Source organism: Diabrotica undecimpunctata, chromosome 9, assembly GCF_040954645.1.
Source record: "Diabrotica undecimpunctata isolate CICGRU chromosome 9, icDiaUnde3, whole genome shotgun sequence".
NCBI classification, from domain to species: Eukaryota; Metazoa; Arthropoda; class Insecta; order Coleoptera; family Chrysomelidae; genus Diabrotica; species Diabrotica undecimpunctata.
This window is the reverse complement of record NC_092811.1, coordinates 22841832-22866810: the sequence shown is the minus strand read 5'-3', so window position 1 is coordinate 22866810 and position 24979 is coordinate 22841832. Positions and strand designations below refer to the sequence as shown.

General features: G+C 32.0%; 1 long non-coding RNA gene across 1 annotated transcript in view; it reads left to right on the top strand.

Annotated features, from left to right (window-relative positions):
* Nucleotides 1-8163: 8163 nt before the first annotated feature.
* Nucleotides 8164-24979, top strand: part of LOC140451406 (uncharacterized) — a 55921-nt gene continuing 39105 nt past the window's right edge. Inside the window, exons 1-2 of the long non-coding RNA XR_011952041.1 lie at nucleotides 8164-8238; nucleotides 12569-12768. This is a non-coding gene — a long non-coding RNA (uncharacterized lncRNA). The remainder of the gene's footprint in view (nucleotides 8239-12568; nucleotides 12769-24979) is intronic.

The window sequence follows — 24979 nt, the reverse complement described above, 5'->3', positions numbered from 1 at the left end:
TTGATTATTAAAATTGTGCTCGATATTTGCCTTTAACTTTTTAAAGTTTATTTATTCGAGCATTCAACCTTATATTAAATTATTTTTGTATCATGTTTCTGAAGATTATATGGGAAGATACTGCGAGAAAAAATAGAGCAAGCGATAAAAGGCAAAATCGGGGAGGATAAGGCAGGCTTCACGGCAGGAAGATCATGCATAGACCACATATACACACTGGAACAACTGTTGAAAAAGAAAAAAGCAAAAAATAGAGATATACACTTGGCATTTGTGGACCTGAGAAAGGCGTATGACTCTGTACCTAGGTCAGAACTATGGGAGGCAATGTACAAATTAGAAATACAGACGGAACTCATAGAAGCTACAAAAGCTCTGTATAAATAAAATAAAGTGTCCATTAAAATGGGAACAAGAATCATAGGAGACTTTACCACAACAAAAGGGCTCCTGCAGGGTTGTACCACATCTCCAACCCTATTTAAAATATACTTAGAGAAAGCCTTGACTACATGGAAAAGAAAATGCGAAGGCATGGGAGTACCAGTACAGAACGAATACCTATATACGTTAAGTTTTGCAGACGATCAAGTAGTGATTGCACAAGACCAAGACGACCTCAGCTACATGATGAAGAAACTACAAAAAGAATATACCAAGGCTGGCCTAGATATTAACCTCGCGAAAACAGAGTACCTATCTACAAGTGAAGAAGACACAGAAGATCTACAGATTGATGACAACGTTACAATCAAAGGAAAGGATAAATTTAAATACCTGGGGTTTATAATCACGAAAAAGGCAACAACAGAGGAAGAAATTACACAAAGATTAGGACAAACAAGAACAGCAATCCGACAACTTAACTCAGTATGGTGGGATAGACACCTAAATATGAAGACCAAAACGCAGATTTATAAAACATTAGTGCGAAGTATTATGACATATGGGGCTGAAAATTGGATCATAAACAAGAAAAACAGCAGTAAGATAGTAGCAATGGACCGTGGAAGTGTGACGTCACAACTGTCAATTACTTTCCAAAAGTTGAAATGCCCAATCTCAAGACTTTTTAATTTCTATAAAGTTAACATTTTGCTTCCTCTGCTGCTTTTTTTTAAGTATAGTGTTTTTTACAATAATACCATCATAATTTAATGTTCTATTTATATGAAATATAGTTTAAAAGTTTAAATTAAAGACATTCTAACCTTAGTTTATTGATACATGCATTTTATTGTTATTTTTATAGAACAACATGCTTTATTATTTACACAACCTTGTAAAATTATTGTAGTAACTATTAGAATACTTAGATATTGCAAAAAGCGGAAAGATTCTGTAAAGAAAATGAAAAAATAACGAAAAATACAAATTATCGACACTAAACAAGGTTTGTTTGGAAAGTGAAACTGACAGATGTCAATAAAATCTACGTCATTACTTCCACGGTCCATAGAGATGGAATGCCTGCGAAGATGCTGCAGTGTAACAAGAATGGATAGGAGAAGTAATGACGAAATAAAGCAAAGAACATCAATAGAAACAGACATACTAACATATATACAACAAAAAAGACTAAAGTGGTATGGACATGTAAGAAAAACTAGCGACAGCAAATGGATAAAGAGAATAACCGAATGGAGCTCCATAGGAAGGAGGAAAAGAGGAAGACCCCGAAAATCCTGGAGGAACGAAGTAGACGACGCCATGAGTAATAGAGGACTAAACGATGGAGAATGGAACAACAGAGAGATATGGAAACGGTTGAGCGAGGGAAGGCAGTGAATACTGTAGAATCCCTAAATATATATATATTATTTATATATATATATATATATATATATATATATATATATATATATATAAGAAAAAAGAAGTACTTGTGACTCGTTTGGAACAAATATATAACTGTTTTGGATGGGTTGGAGTCAATAAAAGGGCTATTGGTTAACTATTTTTTTATTCTCGAGCTTTCAATTGTGTTTACAATTATAATCAAGAGCTAAAAAAGACAAAATACTTACAAGGTTGAACTAAAAAGAAAAAACAAATTTTTGTTAACTTACCAAATAAAAATTAGTTTAGTAAGTAAAAATTACTGCTAATACATCTTCAAAATATTTAATATAAAAATGGTTTAATCCAATAAATGTTTCTCCGAAAATTTTTATAATTTTGAAAACATTTTTTTTAATACAAAAATAATTGAATTTATAAATAAGTTCAAATAGCAACCAATTACAAATAGCCTCAATGTCATAAATGCCAACATAAAATTTTTATTTTTGACAATTATATTGCCAAAAGTAAAATTTAGTTTAAACATTCTTTTTTGTTTAGTAACAAAAAGAAGAAGATTTATTCACCGTTGACAGATGTCTGAAAGAATGTAATAGATATATGGAGAATTAAATATGACATTTTACAAGTTTTATATATAAATCATAAAGAAAGAATATAATTATAAATTTTGCTAAAATTTTGAATTTCTGATCTTTTGTTTAAATTATTATCACTTTTGCTAATACAAACCATTTCCAAAAAAGTCCTTTTAAATTTATTACTTTCACTACATAAAATTTTAATGTTATCAAAATCCATAATATGGTCTTTATCGATTACATGCTCTGCCAAAGCACAAGATGGTTTTTTAATTCTGCAATCAATTTTGTGAGAAATAATGCGATTTGAAAGATTTCTTCCGGTCTCACCGACATATTCAGCCTCACACTGAGTACAACTAATGCTGTATACTAAATTCGTTTTTTCAAATTTGTCTATAGGATATTTAGTTTAGGATATTTAATATAAAGATGAAATAGTTTTGATGTTCTTTGTTGCTATTTTTATATTGTCAATAACCTTTAGTGTTTGTATTAATTTAGGTGTTAATGATGGTATAAAAGGTAGTGAATGATAATAGATGTTCTGATTGTTAGATACAATGTTTTGAGATTGAGCAAAAAATGGTGTTAAATTATTTATATTACCAATATTAGAAAAAAGCATACTATGTAGCATATCTGGAGGATAAGAGTTTTCAATTAGAATATTTTTTAATAATTGAAGATCTTCTTGTAGATAATCTGGATGAGAAAGTTTTAAACCACGTTCTTTTAATCCTGTTATAAGGTTCATTTTCATCTTATTTGGATGGTGAGAGTAATAGCTTATAAATCTATTACTACATGTGGGTTTTCTGAACCATCTGGTTTTCAACATATTGTCTGTATTTCTTACAATTCTCATGTCAAGGAATGGTAGAGAATTATCTACCTCTTCCTCAACTGTAAATTGTATATGTTGATTATGACTGTTGAAAATGTTGACTGTTTCATGAATTTTGTGTTTAGGAAGTGCCAAAACTAAATCATCTACATATCTCTTAATAAAAGGAATGAAAAAAATGCAATTACTGATACAACCACTGATAACATCATCCATGACATAGCCACTTAGAATGGGTGAAAGACTAGATCCCATAGGACTACCAAAAATTTGTTTATAAAATACACCATTATATATAAAAATATTAGAATCAAAAACAAAGTTGATAAGTGTTTTGAAATGTAATAAGTCAATATTAGTGTGTTGTGAAATCTCATTCCAATGTTTTTCAACACTACTTATGATTAAATCTAAATGCAAATTAGTAAAAAGAGATGTTACATCAAAACTAACTAAAACATAATTTTGTGGTAATTGGAAATTATTAATGAAAGAACTAAAATGAATCTTTAATGTAAAAATTGTTGTTTAAATTATAAGCATTAGTTAAGATGTCAGTGAGGAGCTGTGCTAATTAGGAGGGCACAAAGATGAAACAATTGGTCTCATAGATAAAGTTGGTTTATGTATTTTTGGTAGAGCATAAAATTGTGGAGCAATAGAATTATAAAATTTGAGCTCTTTTGCTTTTTTATTATCAATAAATTTCTTTATGTTTAATTTAGATACTAGACAATTTGCTTTTTGTTGCAAAGTACAAACAGGACTCCTTCTAAGTGTAGTGTAATACTTAGTATCATTTAAGAGTTCTCCAGTTTTTTGTAGATAATCCTCTTTGTACATTACAACAGTTACGTTACCTTTATCGCATTTTACCATTTTCCATTTTTTATAATGTAAAAAATTTCAGGATGGTTTTTAAGAAAAAGTTTAGTTTGCACATAGTATTTATTTAAAAAATGATCTTTATTTTAAAAATGACTTCTTTATGCAAAGAGTTTGTAATAACGTTTGTACATTTAGATCTAACAACATCCGTTTGACTATCATTAAGTGGTCTGATTATTGATTCAATATCAGAAAGTAAATTAGGAACTCTAATATCAGATTTGGAAGGACATAAAGAAAATTTAGGTCCTAATGCTAAAAATTTTTTAATTTCAAAAGGAAAATGAAAGATGTTAAATTTTTAAACCATTTTTCTTGAAATTTTATCTTATCAAAAGCTTCTATTTTTAATTTATTGAACTTTCTAATTTGTATTTTTTTGATTTTATGAAATTCTGTGTTGTATTTAATTCTTTGTCTACGATTAAATTCATTAAATGTGTGGAAATTTAAGATATTGTAAGCCTTGGTATATATATATATATATATATATATATATATATATATATCATGTTTTTGACATTGTCTCAAAGAGTCCTTCAATTTCTTATGCAATAGATCCTTGTTATCGTCTACTTTCTTTATCTTCAGTGGATAGTTAATTAAAAAATTTACACTTAAGTTAAATTTTGGTATTCTGGAACTTATGGGGTTAAATGGCTGAATGTATCAAATGCAACACAATTTTTACTGTCGGACTTTAAAGTGTGTCTCCTCAGATGGCTATTATACGAACTCCTATAAAAAATCTATGACTACTCGTACAAATTTTATAGCAGTATCAAAATATGACCTGTTATGTAATACCAGTAACAAAAAAAGTTTGCAATTAATTTATAATCGTAATTATACATTCGTATGGGTGAGAATAAACTAATAAACAAATTATAATATGTATTATTACACTGATATTAGGGTAGAAATACTATAGGTTATTATCCATTTCACCATATTTGTGATTAATTTTATAATTATAATTATTATTGCATATGTGCAAATTTACACCACTATTTTATAGTCCAGTCCATAATGGCTTTGGCTTGTAATTCTTTAGGCTAACAAAGATTGTCGTGAAATTTCTCAAAATCAAAGATTACAATATTGAAGAATATTTACTCCCCAACCAAAAACTTTTATCTCGTGTCCGATCAGTCAAAGACAAAATTACCGAAAATAATAATGTGCGAATTCGACCAGACAGTTAGAAATGCAAAGACCGCTAAATCAGTAGGCTAAGATCAAATACCCACTGAGCTAGTTAAATGCATTGACGAAGAAACACTGCATATATTTTTACATCTGTTTAACAAAGTAAATACAATAGGAGTAATACCCGAATATTGATTGCTGTCTACGTTTGTAATACTACCAAAGTTAGTACATGCGACAGAATGCTCCCGTAACAGAACAATTTCCTTAATTAGTCACACACTTAAGATATTTCTCAAAATAATACATGGAAGACTATACAAAAAAATTGAAGAAGATATATATCCTAGAAGGACTACGTACGAGAGAGGCTCTGTTCGCTTTTAACGTTCTCGCACAAAGACGACTAGATATGAACCAGGATCTCTATGTCTGCTTTATAGGTTATCAAAAGGCTTTTGAGAGAGTACAACATCAAAAACTCGTAAAACTGTTAAAAGAAAAGAATGTGGATAGTCGATATATACAGATTATTGTCAATCTGTACTGGAATCAAAAAGCAAAGTTTAGAATCGAAATTGTCGATACAGAAACTAGAGAAATGAAAAGAGGTGTAAGACAGGGTTGCGTGCTGTCCCTATTGTTGTTCAATCTGTACAGCGAAGCTATTGTTAAGGACACAATATCAGAGGAACAACAGGGTATATCAATAAACGGAAAAATCTTGAACAACATAAGATTCGCAGACGACACCGCTGTTTTTGCAGACAGTCTAGAAGCACTGCAACGCTTAGTAAATAGATTACAACATGTCAGTATAAAATATGGACTACAAATGAACGTTAAGAAAACCAAGTGCATGATTATTTCTAAACAACATACAGTAGAAAGGGTAGATATCAAGGGAAAACAAGTAGAAAGAGTAACTACAAATATCTGGAAACCTGGGTAAATGAAAACAATTACCAAGGTAGAGAAATAAGGACACGCATTGAAATTGCAAAACAAGCATTTATAAAAATGAAAACAATGTTTGTATATCGAGACCTTTCTCTGGAGTTAAGGATAAGAGCCTTAAAATGTTACGTGTTTTCGACTTTGTTGTATGTAATGGAAGGCTGGACACTAAAAGTGGATAATACAAAGAAGTTAGAATCATTTGAGATGTGGTACTATAAAAGGATTTTAAAAATACCATGCACCCATCGAGTTACAAATGCAGAAGTGTTAAGAATGGTTCAAAAGGATTGCGATGACATAAAGCACATCAAAACAAGGAAGCTTGAATATTTAGGCCACATTATCAGAAGTGCGAAATATGAGATACAAAGGCTCATACTGAAAGGTAAAATCAAGGGTAAAAGATCCACAGGAAGACGAACAATTTCCTGGCTAAGAAACCTAAGAGAGTGGTATAGTTGCAGCTCAGTATATCTTTTCAGAGCAGCCGCCAATAAGGTACGGATAGCTGTGATGATAGCCAACCTCCGATAAGAGAAGGAACTACAAAAAGAAAAAGAGAAATTTTGGACGAAACAAAACTTCATGAATATTTGAGAATGTTCACTACTCTTTTTTTTTTCTTTTTACTTTAATACACATAAAAAACTATAACATACCAGCACTCGCGTTCACAAATCACAAAACAATACAATCGTGCTTATGCAAGTCTGTGCGTTCCGTGTCATTTCCGTGCACCGCCAATGCCGAAAACAAAAATATCGTTTGAAATTAATTTCAAGCCAAGCAAGACGGACCCCTTTCGGAAAACGCCAATGTATAAATATACTCATAAGAGTACATTATTGTTGTTTTTACCGGACAGTGTCAAAACACGGAACGGACACGTCCAAATTTACTATTTCCGATTTTTAGGTGAGTAGTATTATCCCTGTATACTTCTGTGATTAGTTTTAATAGGTATGGACTAATGTCGAGTTGTTGTAAAGCTTGCCACAATTTAAGTCTTGGAACTGTATCATATGCCTTTTCTAGGTCAATAAAGGCTAGATGTACTTCGGTACCAACCGCTATTCTTTTTTCTATTAATTGTTCAAGTTCAAGATCTACCAAGTGTAAATCCACTTTGGTCTTGGCTAATTAGATGTGTGTGTGTGTGTGCGTGTGTGTGTGTGTGTGTGTGTGTGTGTGTGTGTGTGTGTGTGTGTGTGTGTGTGTGTGTGTGTGTTTGTGTGTGCTGTTTGTTTCTTTTGACTGTGGACTTAATCCATTAGCCGAACTAAAATTACTTTTATAATATATCTCTTATACTCATTATATTTATGAATATTTATCACCTATTTGATAATAATGATTTACAAAAGTAATTTACACATCTATTATTCACAATCTATTATTCGCACATCTATTATTGTTAATATTGATTGCGTACTTCTCCGTTTTTCCTTTGATATGTTACTCTATTGCTGAATGTTTTATTTGTTAAACATTTCTTATATATTTTGTTTTTTTATTGTATCATTTCTTTTACGTTTTCTGTCATCCATGGTGGTTCGTTCAAATTTCAGCCTTCAAAATTCTTACTTTTTGTTTTTATAATCTATGTATATAATCATAAATATGTCTATGTATATATGTCAGTAGATGGCCTTTATACGTAAGGAGCAATAAGAGCAACACTCGACACATAGCTTTTAAAGAAGATGTAACACAGGATTAATCCCAAAATTTTATGAAAATTCAAGGAACCAGAATTCTATAAATTGTTAGGTTATATTCTTTTTTACCATTAATCGCTGGACTATTAGTCAATAATTGGTGCCAGAGACTTGTTTACGATTTTTTTTATCATAATTACAAAAATAGCACATAATATACAGATATTGGAATTTTTAATTACTATATTTTTAATTAATAAAAGATAACTGTGAAGATCTTTTGTATTAATAGAAAATTAATTTTTATATTCTGTGTATCGTATTCCGATCGTTTTATTAGTTTTAATTATTGGTAAGTTTTTATTTCCTTTAATATTACAGCTTTATTTAAGCATATTTTTTAATTAAATTGCTGTACAAAAATTTTAAATTCTTAATATTTGTAATTTTAGTGACAATAACACAAACAAAACTGCAATATTAGTAAACTGCGTGACAAAAAAAGTTAAATACCTATATATACTCGTATATATATTTTTGGTATATGTACATCTTTCGTGTATCTTCTACTAGTATAATGACTAAATGTTTAGCTTGTCAACTTAGGTTGGTTTAGGTTGTCAAATTCGTAAATGCTATAGAAGCTGGTTGCGTTGGAGATTTACAATTTCTTATTTACTCATTTACACGCCTGATGAGATGGTCGATATCCTGTTGGGATTTCTTGTAGAAGACTACTGCACCTTCGTAAATAAGAGCTATGAAAGTCTGTGGAAAGCATTGTAAATTAAAGAGCATGCGACCTATCATCTCCCAGATATCAGGAATTGGAGATATATAAGACAATCGTGGTGGCCAAGGTAAATGTTTGATGTCATGTTGATCCATTAATTCTGACGATTATTTTGCATTGTCCTGCTGCAAATCGGATTTTGGCTAGTGTTTAGTTAAAGAATAAGATGTCATATATTCTCTGATGAGTGGTGAACGTGCCGCTCTCTGGTAAATTATGGGTCACGTTCTTCACCGCGTCACTTTCTTACTTTTAGCCAACTATAGTGCATCCAAAGACAGAAGTGAAATTCGTCACTAAATGCTATCTCATTCTATAGCCGATTCCATAGATTTCGTTCTCTACACCAGAGCAAACAGTTACGCAAGTGTTTAGCTGTGAGAGATAGCATCCAGTGTAGGTGGTAATAAAAAAGGCCACACTCTCGTATACTTGCATTCCATTCAAACCGCTGATGTGCGATGAATCGAGTACTAGTGTATCTATCTCTTAGAGCCAAAAGTCTTAATCGGCGATCTTGTCGTTCTGTGGCACCATTATGACGTTTTACACAATCCCTCGCTCGGTTTTCATAACCTTCTTGAGTTCATGTTTGTCCACACTGTAGTATACTGCGCAAGGATCTGTTGGTCCTCTTATGAACTTCTATTAACTTGCTTCATATATCCCAATAATTCGACCCCTCTTAAAGTCACTTAGTTGAGACACCTGGCTAATTCTACTTACTCTAGTCACTAAAAAATCAGCAAAAAATACTTTTCAATCATACACGAAATTAAAAATTTCACTGGTACCACGAAAACTGAACAGATAAACCTGAACAATTTATCACTTGTTGTTTATGGCAAGATAAGTTGATATGAAAAAATTAAAGCATTATATAAAATAAACATACGTGTTTATTTTTTTGTCACTCAGTATATTCTCAAGTTACTTAATTTTGAATAAAAATGCTCTTCCTTTGAATATGTCTTTGAATACACAATCTCTTTATATATATTTTTTGCTTTGCGTACTTCCTGGTTAGTTATATTATTTTTGTAACAAATTTTTTAGTTACTTTGGCAGCTATCAAAGATCGGCAACAATTTGGTCAAATCCTTTGCTTTAAGTATTCTCTAGTAAATTAGTTAAGCTACTTTTGATCTTCATCATCATCATCATCACTGGCTAGACAACCCTTTTTGGGTCTTGGACTGTTCCAGGATTTTTCTCCATTCTGATCTGTTTCGTGCTTTTTTTCTCCAGTTTTTTATTTTTAAGGTTTTTTTTTTTATTTTCAAAAATCAGCATCAACCGTAAAAGGTTATTAGCGGAAGTTTATTACAATATATTATCGTAGTGTACATATTATAAGGCTAGGTAACATAAAAATTTATCAACTAAAAGAAAAATTACATTTTATGAAATAGGTTAATGTTCTTAAGATATTTGATCATATTGGTTAAATTACAGTTTAATATATTTTTAAGTTGACCTGGTTCTTCAGAAATGTTGTTGGTGCTTCGTTCATACGAGTAAAGTGGACAGTCTGTAAGTATGTGTTTAACTGTTTTTTGGCATCTACAGTATGAGCATTCTGGTGGTAGCTGCTTCGTTAATAAGTGTTGAATGGGTTAATGTTGTATGACCAATTCTTAGGCGATTTATAACTACCTGTTCTCTTCTTTTTTCTGGAAGTTGGAGCCGGACACCGATAGAGGGTTTAATTACTTTAAAATTTGAGTTATTTTTAAGGTTGTTATAGAATTTTCTATTTGTTCTAAGTATCTCAGTTTCGGTCTTCCTCTTGCTCTTTTTCCTACTGGCATCTGTTTGAATATTTTGTTTGGTATTTCGCCTTCTTTTATTCTTTCTACATATCCTATCCAACGCAGCCGTCCTATTTTAATGAATGTTATAATATCCGGATCCTGCTATATTTTGTATAGTTCCGAGTTGTATCTTCTTCGCCATATTCCGTTTTCTCTTGTGCCCTTAGTTTCTGAGCCGTATGTGAGTACTGGTCTTATTAGTGTTTTATATATTTGGCATTTTGTTTTTTTTGCGACTTTATCTGATCTTAGTTGCCTAATTAAGCCATGCTAACATTTACTTGCAATAAATATTTGCCTCTTCACTTCCTCCGCAACGTTATTATCAGACGTGACTAGGGATCCCAAGTATATAAAGTTTTTTACCAGCTCAATGTTCTGTCAACAATTCTCCTATTGTTATATTTTGTGGCTGTCTTATTTCTGCGTTCTTACTTACCTGTATATATTTTGCTTTGGTCTGATTGATTTTAAGACCACTATTTTGTGCAGCTCGTTCTATTTGGTTGTATGCCTCTATCATTTCTCTTCTTGATCTTGCGATTATGTCAACACCATCTGCAAATGCTAGTATTTGCACGCTTTTATTAATGATTGTTCATCGTGTATTGACTGTTATATCCCTCAGTATTTTCTCGAGTACGATGTTGAACAAGATGCATGATAGAGCGTCTCCCTGGCGTAGTTTCTTGTCACATCTATTGTTTCCGTTAATTTATTTTGTATCCGAATTCTACTTTCTACTTTTAGAGATTCTTTTATCAGAGTCATAAATCAAGTCTTTCATAAGTAACGTTGGACATTATTTTGTATGCTGCATTCAGCAGCGTGATTCCACGGTAGTTTCCACATTCTAACTGATTTCCTTTTTTATGTAATGGTACAATAATACTGCTATTCCACTCCGCTGGTAGCTGTTTATTCGACCATATCTGTGTTTTTAAGTCATGTATTGTTTTTTGTAGTGCGTCTCCTCCTTCCTTCAGTAACTCCGATGCTATTTGGTCCGATCCCGGTGCTTTATTGTTTTTTAATTTGTCTACTGCTGCTCTAATCTCGGCTATTGTTAGTGGAGTCTTTTCTCTATTGTCTGCTTGGTCTAATGGTATGTCAGGTTCGTCTCTCTCCGATCTCCTTCAAGCTTTTCCGTAAAATGTTCTGTCCATCTTTTGATCTTACCTCCTATTATAGGTCGAAGGAAGTGGTATCTAAGTCTTTTTTTTTATCTTACCTCCTATTATAGGTATAAGGAAGTGATATCTAGGTCTTATTATATGAAAAGATATGCGGAAAAGTAAGGTTTTTTAGGTATTGTAACAAAGATGGTACCAGTTTGCGGAAGTCACTCCAGTATTATATATTGTATTAAAAAGATTTGCTGGTATGTTTATGTTATCTTCATCTATTTCTTTTAGCATATCAGTTGGTGTATCAACTTTCCTAATTTTAGCAATTTTTAAAGCATCTTCTACCTCTGATTTCATAATTTCTTGGTCGTCAGTACAATTTCAACTACATAAGATTGAATCATGTTTATAGACCTATTTTAGGCGTTCTTTGTTCTTATTCTTATCTTCTTTATATATGTATTTTACTCGATAAAAGTTTGCAGATAGTTGTAGTGTCTTCTGTTTTACCACCCTTTATAGTCAATCTTTATCTAAATGTCTGTGTTCCGAATTAATGTTTCCCAAATATTTTAGGTTATTTATTATACTTTCATTCGTCTTCCATTGGATTTTTATATGGCCTCTTATCCTAGAGCTTACATCTAAAATTTATTGTGTGTATAATCAATACTGCAAAAGATGTTAACAAAGAATATTTCTGTGATCTAATCAAGAATGTGACACATTGAAACCAGCAAACGTTTTTTCAACAATTTGGATTTATTTTTCGTTATAAAGGCTTAAAAAACTCATTTGATGTTATTTTTACTGATTAAAAATCTAACAAATATTCTATTGGTTACTTACTCCGAACTTTGATTATAGGGATATAATATAGTATATTTTTGACAATTTTTTAGTCGATTTTTGCAGATAAATCTAAAATTTACTTTTATTTTATTTTAGATTCAATCAGGAGCTGGATTCCATAGTTTCCATTTCTAAAGTTGTCATATTGACAGTTTATACAATAACTGCGAACGAAGTAACACTTAATTTTTTTACGGACTTTAAAAGTTAAAATCTTTTAAATAAAATGACTAAAGTGATTTTTGTGCTTTTAGTGACAGTGTTGTTTCCATCTTCTGTAAGAACTCAAGAAATAGGTATGTTATATTGTTTTTAAAACCTCGAATAATCTAAAAATTGGCTTTATTCGAATATCTTTCGAACATTTTAGTAATTATTTAGAAATACAAATTTTATTACCAATAGACAGATAAATTTGTTTCTCTGATAGTAAAAAATTGTCCTTGTAGTTTGTGTTTACATCATTTTAGTGTTTAAATTTTAAATAGATACCCAAATATTAAAATATACGTTATTTGAAAACAATTTAGAAAAAAGAAACCTAAAATATTTTCAAAAATCACTTTCGGCTTCTTTTTCTTCTTCTTTTCGCATATCCTTATCTATTGTATGTATCAGATTCATCTATTTTAGCTCCCAATCCAGATAATAACTTTTAGTTTTTCTGCTCCCAGTCCATTTATTCTTACTTTCCAGAAATTCGTCGGTCTGTTATAGGAAACTTGTGTAACATACTAGGTAATTAAAATTACATAACTTGTTCTAATGGAAGTTCTTCAATTACTAATTTTGTTTTTATAGGGTATGGTACTGAAATTGTTGTGCTTTCCCAGTAAAGATAACAAATATTATTAATATTGTTCTGAAGCTATTTTCTTGTGGCATTTTAAATTAATTACTATTTAAATGGGAATAAGCCACAATTAAAGGTTAAAATACGTTTATTCAATACGGAAATTGAAACGTCAATAAACGTATTTTAACCTTTAATTGTGGTTTATTCCCATTTAAATAGTAATTAATTTTGTTTTTTGTTACTTAGTGAAAAATTCTTCTAATAAATTAATTTTATCTGACTCATCTATATTGACAATTCAGACATACATTATACATTTTAAAGTAGACGACTTTAAAATGATATAGCCAACATTGTTGAGTTGCGTTCCTGGGACGGCTTTACTTATAAGATAGTTCATTCGATTACATGAAATCAACTTTAACTTGAGGATATCCGTCAGAAAAGATCATAACATGTAATTCGTCTTTAAAAAGACAAATACATGCCATGATGACAGTAAAATTCTCCTGTTAGTGATTCCATAGTAAATTATGAGGGAAAAAAACCAGGAAAAAACCTCATAATACTATCCCGAAATGGCAAGTATTTGATCATGCATTTAGTCTACCTTCAATAAACACCAAATTCCGATTTTATGTGTTTGTTATTTAAAAAACATAAATGATGTATTCTCTATATGTTATTGACGTACCAATACTGGTATTTTCCTTTTAATAACTTCCTCTTTCAATATGGGTAACCAGATCCTACTACATTCTGCTGAGGAATTCGCGACACAATTGGTCTCATTTAGCATAATTAGAGCCGCTTCTTTGATTTTTCTCTTTTCTTCTCGTTTCTTTTAGAACTATATTTGAATCATTTCATTGAACCCTATGTTCATTATCTCATCCGTGTTTAATTACATCAAGGCCATTAAATGTTAGAATAAGTGAACATCAATCCTATATTAAAAATAGAAAATTTGATAGATCTCAAATATATAATTAAACACGCACCTTGTGTTTTATCCTAGAGCCTTAGTGGTGATGTTTGCAGTTAAAGTCTTCGCCTGCTATGAATTTATGACCTTCCATTTGCCTCTTTAAAACGCCCCTCTCATTTGCCCATCTCTGACAGTTAAAAATGTAGGCAGGAACGTCCGGTACCCCACAAACAGTATCTACAGTCTGCCTAGGCAGATTTGCCTATTCTATTTGTGAAGGTGCCAAAACTACCATGTCTAGTCAGAAAATGCGTCAGGAAGTAGTCTAGTTTCCTAAACTTACATTCCCACCACGGCCTCAGATTGGAAATAAGCTCCTTCGTCCACCTCGCCTTTCCGCTATCATTCGCCAATTCTCTCTGCCACTCTACTATCATACTTTCTCTTTCATTCTCATCTATATTTTTATTCATCCTCCTAGCATATACCCTTGCTCGCTCTTTGCACAACAAAAGATCGGTATCACCGCTCAAATGACATATAGAGCCTTATTTGAAACCGTCCTATCAGTTTCCGTCATCTTAGCGTAATTCGCAGTGTTCGGTACGCTACACCACACGGGGGCAGCGTAGGTTCCACCGACTGGAAAACTCTTTTTAGCACCCTTCTTTTGGTACTACCTGGGCCTCCAATGTTTGGCATTAGCCGCATCAACATCTCCAGATTTCGGTTCGCATTCTCCACCTTCCTTTGGATGTCTACTCCGAACCTTAGTCCTTCCGACAACCAGACTCCCAGATAGTTAATCGATTTAACCGGTGCAACCTCCACACCTTCCACTATAAAGCAATGAGAGGATTTTTCCCGGCTCCCTTTGAGAACTAACACCTCAGTTTTCTGAGGCGCTAGCTGTAAATCGTTGGGATACCTGATGCTTTCGATGTGGTGATTTAAAGAATACAATCATGTTTTGAAGTACTTTTACTTCATATATCGTCCCTCGTATGGTAAAGTAACGAATCTGCAAAATTGAAATTTTACAGGAGAGCTAAAAAACATTTCAAGTTAATGTGAAAAATAGGGATATTAACCTAAATAAACGACATTTTTGTATTAGATTCTATAAATGTGTCTTTATATAATTAACTTAATCTAACAGTCAATATCCTTTATCAAAGCAAAAAAACGCAGATTCGTTAGTTATCTTTTGCAAAATTATCCCTTAGTCCAATATACTTAGGCTAATGTAAAGTATTGAATATACTTTAGTATTTATATTAAGCACCATTTCCTACAATTAATGTAAAGCTTATATGCGAAAAAATTGATATAATTCACATAATCATAACATAGGTACTAACTACTAATAATTTTTATTGACAGCTACTAGGAAACATAATACAAAATAAAAAATATGAAAATAAAACCATGACCAAACACAAAACTTAAAAATTACAACAAAAAGCAATATAATTATATTGTGTCGTCATATTCAGATTCTTCTGAAATATCTGGTTCAGGCAGAGTATCCCTTATAAGAGTTTGGGTAGGAAGGCTTTCATAAAATCCATGGTATGCACGTGGAATCTGTAGATCTTCGCATAACTTTTTCAGGTCTCTGTATTTGGCAATGGAAATGGGGAGGTGATTAGTATAAGGCGTAGCTAGTTTGAAGTTTGATGGACGACCTCGTTGTAATTTAAGTACATATTTGACAAAGGGTGTCGTTTCTTCATAGTTCGTTTTAACGAATACAGCATTTAGATCTGTTTTTTTTTTGTACATAAACCAAACTGCTTTTCTAAATGGTACACTTGTGTTACTGTTGTCTTCACCACGAAAATTACGTTTATCTGGGCAAAAATCCATAAATTCTTGGTGCACTAAAGGGTTAACTTCAAATGGGTGAGGTTTATTGCGAGCTGTTCTTATAACTTGAGTCCAACCTTCTGTTGTGCACACTGGAACGTTTTTAACCTTTTGCTCAATTTTAGCGTGTATTGAATCACATTCCATTTGACTGTGTCCCGGTTCAAAAAATCTATGGTAAATTAGTTTTTTACTTAGTAAATTTTACTCATGGATGTGGTTTTGTTTACATTTTTTATAGTCCGTCCAGTAATATAAAAATATTAGTTCTCTTTATACTAAACTCGCGAATGTGCAATATTCGTAATTTTGGACGTGTAGAACCTAATAAATCCCAACGGTAAACTTACGAATCTAATTATTCGTAAGTTCACTGTTGCAAAAGTTGAAAGACAAGCACATACGTTACTTTGAACCAGTTAATTGTGAGTTTAATATTGAAGATACATATTCAATACTTTAACAGACTGTAAATGTAGTTGTAATATGTAATCCTAACCGGTTAATGCAATTTCGTGAATTTCGCAGATTCGCTACTTTACCATACATGGGACGATATGTCTTTATTATTTGATGTAGTTTTTAGTTCTACATAAAAAAGGAAGCGCTGTTTTGGATCCATTCTTATTTATATTAGTTGCTTCGTGTCCCATTTTTCCTAACTTATGTTTTAAAGCCTTTTTGTCTGCTGTTTGATCCATATTACGAAGCATCATTCGAAATGTTCTTTCTACCTTTGTCTGGTAGGTATATTATTGGGTGGTTTTTTTGTTGAGTCCTTTGGTTATGTTTCGAAAATATTAGTTGTTTATCGTCTTTGGAGCTGTCATTTCTTGCTCTTTTGCGGGGTTAAACAGTTTCCATTCTTGCTCTTAATTTTTATGGCGATATTATGGATTGTTATATAGTTAATTACTATTTAACTGGGAATAAGCCACAATTTAAGGTTAAAATACGTTTATTTTATTTATTTTTATTTTATTAAATAAACGTATTTTAACCTTTAATTGTGGCTTATTCCCAGTTAAATAGTAATTAATTTAAAATGCCACAAGAAAATAGCTTCAGAACAATGTTATATAGTTGTGACAGTTGTTCGTGTTAGTTGTCAGTCGACTCTATCTCTTGAGGCAATATAATATTTGTTGTGCAGGTTTCATTGCTTTGTGATTCACTACACGAGGTTGTACTACTCGATGGTTATTGCATAGTACATATTTACAAGGTAGTGAAATTTTCTTCTAAATGTGATTTTCTCATCGGAGATCTGCTCACTTTATATGATTTTAGGAAAGGATTGTCTGTGTCTATCACGATTTGCTCATTGTCGTTTATCCTGTATCACAATTAAATGTTTTATACATCACGAAAATTGTTTATAGGACACCTATGGATTTATTTGCTGGTGTTTTAAGGAAAGATTAATTATGTTATTTTATTTTCGTTTTAATAGAACACTGATAATTAACAGTACTAATTAGTAATTAACGATAAAGTTTCGAACAAAAACTGGTTACTTAATAATTAAGTATTAAAAATTAATTTATGCGACTACCTCAAACAAAGGGCGAATCGAGACTTAACAGTCGTAGGAAGATAGATTCTCTCCCTCTTCCCAGGAGAAGAAATTGGAAAAAGTTTCCTAGTAAATAATTCTCAAAAATAAATAAAAGATTTCGCAAATTTTATATTATTTATTATTAGATCGAATTCTGTTTTAATCTTCCGATATTATAAATTCGTAGAAGTTCCAAAGGAAAATATACTTAACTACTAACTCCTTATATACATTCATCAGCATAGATTATATCAAACCAAGAGCTCAATCGCTACGGAAATTAATCTAAATCTGCTAAAATCTTCGAAGACTCTAGTTAATATTTAACCTTTAACCAAAATCGGTAATATTTAAGGAGAACAAACAATATCGTGGAATTTAAAGGTGAAGCTGATATTTGAACAGTAGATAAATATCAATTTATAAATATTTTAAGGTTATGATGCTATTTTTTCTGACACATTTTAGATTGTATACTATATTTGTATATGATTCTACATCCTAGGATATAGATAAGTGATGATTTTTTTTTCTGGTACAGAGATAATGTTCGAATTTCTAAAATGTTAATATTTAAAAAAAAATGATTTGCAAAAACCTACGTTTTTAAACGTTTCAAACCCTAAAATTCAATTAATAATTGACATAATGGTATATTTTTCAAGATAATAAATTATCTTGTAGCACAATTACCTACTGAATAATAATATTACTATTATATAACAAATGAGAGCAGAGAAGCGAGCTCACATTATGCTCAGAAAACAAAGAAAAATATTCTTATAAAACTAATACCAATTATAAAGTTATAATTAAGTACCTCATACAAAAATTGTGAAAAAATAAATTAATAAGACGGTTCTAAAATAACACAATCTTATGAATAAAATAAAGCACTATCAAGTTTATTTTTTAAGATATTAACCCTAGTTGCCGAGATGGTATCTTGATCCAAATTGATCCTCAGATATTAAATATCAGTATCAGTAGTTCCTCTTTAATTTGTAACGATGGCCTCCAAATCTTTCGTCTTAATTGAAAATGAATATGGTTTTTATCTCAAAATTATGTTTTAAAATAAGGAAGTCATAATTACGGAAGTCGAAGACGTTGCTGCTCGAATGTTGTGAGGTGAGCCATGGATAGTCTATCTTCATAATAAGGTCTTACACGGCCGTATGTCAGTGTTGTGGCTTTACGCTAAACATTTTTGATTTTATCGCGACTGAGATCTGAATTCCACACTGGCCCGACCAACTCAAGAATAGATCTAAAGCATATTGAGTAAAGTTTACTAACAGAGATTAGATATATACGTGTAAAACATTTATGGATCAAAAACAGTTTCGAGTTTGCACGTTTACACACCGACACTATGTGATCATATCAATTTAAGTCACTATTAATTATCACTCCCAGATCGTTGTCGAAGGTTACCGAGTTTAAGTGATATCCATTAATCAAGTACGGTAGTGATGGGTTATTTTTGTCGATATGTAGAACAACGCATTTTTCAATGTTAAGCGGAAGTAGCCATTCTGAGGACCATTTAAATATTGCGTAAAGATCTTGTTGAAGAACATGTTGGTTAATAGTTGGATTCACATATCATTTCGTGTCATCAGCGTAAAAGGAAACCTTACTGGATACAATGAGCGGAAGATCACTAGTGTAAACACAAAAAGTAGCGGTCCAAGTACTGATCCTTGTGAAATTCTACTCTTGACTGGCTTATCTAATAAAAGGTCTTCTCCAACACGAACCCTGAAGTAACTGTCGGATAGAATATCTTTAATATAAATGTTTAACTTTCCGCGGATACCATAGTGATCCAATTTAGCTAGTAATCGAAGTTTTGGAACACGGTCGAAAGCTTTGGAGACGTCTAAGTAGACTACATGGACAGTATGCCGATTGTTTGATTGTTTAAAGATAATGACCAATAATTTACACAATGTAGTAAGTTTGTGATCGTTGAACGACCTTTAAAAAAGCCATGCTGTTGGTGAGGGATGACATTTTCTTAAATAAGAAACTCTTACATAGCTTTCGAAGTAATCGATCCCATGACCTTAGCGACAATAGGAATATTGACAGGCTGATTCTACGATAATTATGCAATCAAGTTTATTTTCTTTTTTAAGTTATTCGAAGCATATAAAGACCCGTCAGCTTTTTGAAGTAATGGTATGGACACTTTAGAAGATAAAGATGTGCGAATGTACCGGTAAACTTTTTTACTATTACCCCTTACAATGATAGATTCTTTAAATTTTGTTCTTAACTTTATCAACGACTGTTTGACTCAATTAGAAAAAAATACGGTGAACGAGAAAATCATCAAGGAAACCAGTAAGCTTATATGTTCGCCAAAGCTTTCGCTTTGTCGAATTAAATAGGTAGTTGAGAGGTTAATTCAAGGTTTTAGTCGATTTCTGTATAGCTGCCGTTTGGTCGTATGATCAGAAATTGTTGTAATAGCAGTATGAAGAAAAGAGTCCCACATTGACGATAGATCAGAGTAATTAAGAAAAATGGATTGCCAGTTTAGCTGGGATAAAACTGAATTTACATTAAAGAAATCGGTAGTGGTATACGTTACGAAATTATTTTTATATAGCGGTGTTAAACTAAGTTGAATGTGAGTAATAAGCGAGTGATCAGAAAGATCCAAAGGAGAGGACACTTCAAGTGTAGAAATTAATTGGTTGTCATTTGTGAAAAATAAATCTAAAATTGAAGAATTATTGTTGGCTCTAAACCTTGTAGGTTCAGTTATCAGTTGTAATAAACTTGAGTTCATGATAAAGTTTTTAAACAAATCTTGGGAATTGATAGTACCAGTTTTGGAAATAATGGGCCAGTTAATCTCTGGAAAATTAAAATCTCCAACAACAATGAGATTTTCAATGGATGATAATTCCTCAAGTTTGTCAATAAGTATATTGTCCTGAGTAAGTACTGTATCCGGAGGTCGGTATATGCAAACTATATTAAATATGAAGGAGTTATTAGTAATAAGTAAGTGAATAATTTCTATATGGGTACATCTATTGTTTTATTACTGATGGAAAAAGTATTGGTATTTTAATTTGCTAAATAGATGCATACTCCTCCCCCTTGATGATTACCTCTGTCTCTACAAAATATAGTAAAATTAACAATGTTTCCAATAGCATCGGAGATGGAAGAATTAAGCCACGTTTTTGTTAGGAGAATAATATAAGGTTTAAAAAGTTTAACAGTACTTATAAATTCATTAAATTTGGACATAAGAGAGTTTAGATTTGTATACATAAGAATCCGTAAATCCAATCCGTAAATTTTGGTGCAAAAGAATTATGGACGAAATTTCATTATTTTTGGAGATCTATTCACATATTTGATCGTGAAATCATTTTCTCCATTATTCGTATTAGTGATTTTATCTTCTGTAGTGACATTCGAATTTAATTGACTAAGTTCATTGTTAACGTTTGTACTATGTTCAATATTTAAATTAGAATTATTTACAATTAATTTAATATTTTGCATTGCATCTGGTAATTGGTTATTTATTTTTTCGCTAATATTATCACACACTATCACATTTGGGGTGGTCTTTGGATCTTCTATTGAATCTTTATCGTTTAGGTTTTCAACATTACCGTCAGAATTTGCAACTGTGTCGGAAGATTCAGAACTATTTTTCGCTTTTTGTGTCTGAAGAACTCCCCGGGATATCGTCATCTTTGATTTTTCAATCCAACCAGTCTCTTCCAAATCCAAATTTAACAGATTCATCATAATGTTTTCTTCTTTTGGATTATTAACGCTAAATCTTTCGTGCAATGATAATAATGGTGTTGTAACAGAAATCATAAACTTCGCACCCTCTCCATTAACTAAAACCAAATTTGTTGTTACTTTAATCCATTTTGGTTATGGGCGGATTGGCAAAAGTTGATATAAAAGGACCTAACAAGTGGAAAGCCGAAACTCTAACCCATCGACAGTCATCTTTAAGTAGGACGCCAAAAGTTGGAGCTAATTTGAGAGTTCTTGTGTTCTGATTGCATGCACACGCACATAAGTTATGGCTTCTGTGCAAGTCTTTCTCACTCCCCATACGTCGTCTGTGCATAGTGTAAGGTATTTTGGCACCAATATCTTCTCGCACAAACTGTACGGATCTGAAATATTAGACTGGAGCATAAGTCTATGAACCTCCAGAGGAAAACACGTTCCGTTACATCTCGGCCAAGTAATGGAGCTCTAATTTGCTCATTAAATTAATAGCACTATTATTTACATCTGTGGTGGTTTCTAACTTGGTGAGCGCCAAAATTGTGGGACACACTTGGATTTAGGCTTGTAGTTTTGAAATAAAACCCTGTTCTATCAGTTGGATTAGAGTCGAGTAAGTAACAAGAGTATTTTCCGAACATCCTAAACTTCTTACAACGAAAGGAATAATGTGATCACTGACGATGTTCTTAAATGCAGGCACTTCACTCGAACATGCGGCAATGTAAGGTATTTGCTCTAGTAATTTAACCCTTAAGATCGATTCATCAATTGTCGATGTAAGAACCTGCATAATTTCTGGTAAGACTTGTAGTAAAGTTTCTGGAGGCCATACATAATTCCCAAGTATACCGAATCTCATCAAATAAATCACATCCTCATAAAATCTACACTAGGTGATTTCTATAACAAAACTTATATTTACAGATGGATCTAAGACGAAGGAAGGTGTTGGTGGTGGTGTATTTATCCAAAATGCAAACCTATCATTGATATATAAATTACCACCTGTTTGTAGCATTTTATACTGCCGAGCTTTTTGCAATTATAAAAGGTGTTACTTGTTTAACATTAAGTAACATACACAAAGGAGTAATATTAACAGATTCTAAATCTGCATTAGACTCTATAAAAAATACAAAATTTGAAGAAATGAACTCTTCTATGTTATTTTGTTTAAGAAACATGATTGCAAATTTAAATATAACCATTATTTGGGTTAGAGGTCATGTAGGTATACCAGGGAATGAAAAAGCTGATACTCTAGATAAGAAAGCAGTGCAGAATGGAGTCATTTGCAATATTTATACAGTAAGGGATATATCTAACTTAATAAAAAATAAAATACGGCTGAAATGGGAACAGCAATGGAAGAAGATTGTTGAAAACTTTACACCCCACTTTACCAATCCGACCTCAATACATATTCAATCACTCGACTACTACCAAATTCTTATAGGCAAGTGTATTTCGCTTAAAAACGAATCATGGTCGATTCGCATCGCATTTATTTAAGCTTGGAATATTACCGGCACCATCCTGCAGTTGTGATATAAGTTCTTACGGAGATCTTAACCATATTTTCTTTGGATGCAACAAATATTTAGAAAAATCTAATAAATTAATTCAAACTCTTATTGAAATGAAATCTTTGCTTCCGGTAAGTCTATTACACATTTTGGCAACTGCTAATAGAGAAACCTTAGAATTGCTGATGCATTTTATTAAAGACGTAAAAGTAGAAACATAAATTAGTATAACTTCAGTGATTTATACATATATCTAGAAAAAAGTTACAAACAAGAACAAAAAAAAAATATCTTTAAACGTAAATAAAACATTCTGTGGCTGATGGACTTTTTTCCGTGCCATATCTTTCACACACACATACACACACAGAACATGACTGCACCGATTCTAATATTTATAAGAATGGAATACCGTAACAAAATTCGAAACTCACGTAAAACGTCTAAAATCAAAATAATAATGATCATTGACAACAACTTGATACCCTTGAAAGCTGCAAAACAGGTAGTTACCTTCCACATGCAGTTTCATTTTGAAGTAAACTCGTCATTAAAGAACATATTACAATTAAATTGCAAAGATTTCTGTCAAATAAAGTGCACCGATGCATAACGCAGCACAATTAACGACAAAATTGTAAGACCCAATTCGCTTTCAACATCGTACTGCATTGTACGCGAGAGTATTTGCAACAATATCACGAAATATTACCCATCGCATTTAAATAGCGCGAATAAAACACGCTATTCACTCTATTTTTCACTTTTCAACGATACAAACTCCTTTTAATTACACGTCGTGCTCACTGTCGTCGTTCGTTCCATCAGACTCCGACCAACATCCTCTACCTTGAGAGCTTCTGCTTCTACATAACTCGAGGAGAACAATAGGTAGGCACTTGGTGCACGCAAGGAAGTGTTCCCGCCAATTTACTCAACCGTTTCAGACTTTATAGGCCCGTCTTGGCCATCGCGCGGTTAAATTATATCACTTTTATATTTATTTGAAATTTTATTCGCGTATAAAACAGTGAAATGAGCAGTTCCGGGTTCAAAAGTGGAATTTAAACTTTTTAAAGATACCAGAAAGTCATTGAAATGATTTTTTGTCGAAAGACATACTATAAGGTTTTAATTTAGAAAATAATGTTCATTAACCCCGTAGACACTAACTATTCGTAATATTTACGAATTTTTTTCAATTCCAAAAAAGTAAAACAAAAAATTAAGATGACATTTTAATAAATTTTTTAAATAAACAAAGAAACATAATATGCATAAAATATGAAAAAACAAATTCAAAATTTGTTTATGTACGTCACAGGTACAACGAGCACGATGTCCTGCGCAAAATGCTCGTTTGCAGTTTTTTTTTTTTTACTAAAGGCACAGAAGTGTACTTACATTAAAATCTGGTCAGTAAGACCAATTATCAATTTGTTAACTTAAATTACTAATGAAATCTTAAAATTAGGTGTCTACTCACTAGTATCTTTCCTATTATTTCTAATAACTAGCATTCAATTTAGCATGCATACTCGCACAACACTTTACTCTGCTTTTCACTCACTCATTATACCAGTTCAAAAGGCTTTGTTCTTTTGAGCCTTCTTTCTAGGTTCGTATTGTCGAGGAGCTGGATAGCCTCGACGTTTACATGATGATGGAGTCGTTGTTCATGGCTCCCTGCAAATTTCTTGATTATCTGATTGACGTTTTCCATCTTGAGGTCCCGGTGAAGGTCGTTGTTCCTAACGTACCAAGGCGCATCTACGATGTTCCTCAGTACTTTATTCTGGAATATCTGGATTACTTTGATGTTACTAGGCTTGGCACAGCCCCAGAGTTGGCAGCCATAGGTCCATACTGGTCTCAGTATTTGTTTATAGATTAGGAGTTTATTATTTATGGATAGAGAGGGATGTCTTCCCATTAACCAATACATTTCCTTGTAGCGGATGCCTAGTTCTTCTCTTTTCTTCTTCACGTGAGCTTTCCAGCGAAGTTTCGCATCAAGAGTGATCCCCAAGTACTTTGCTGA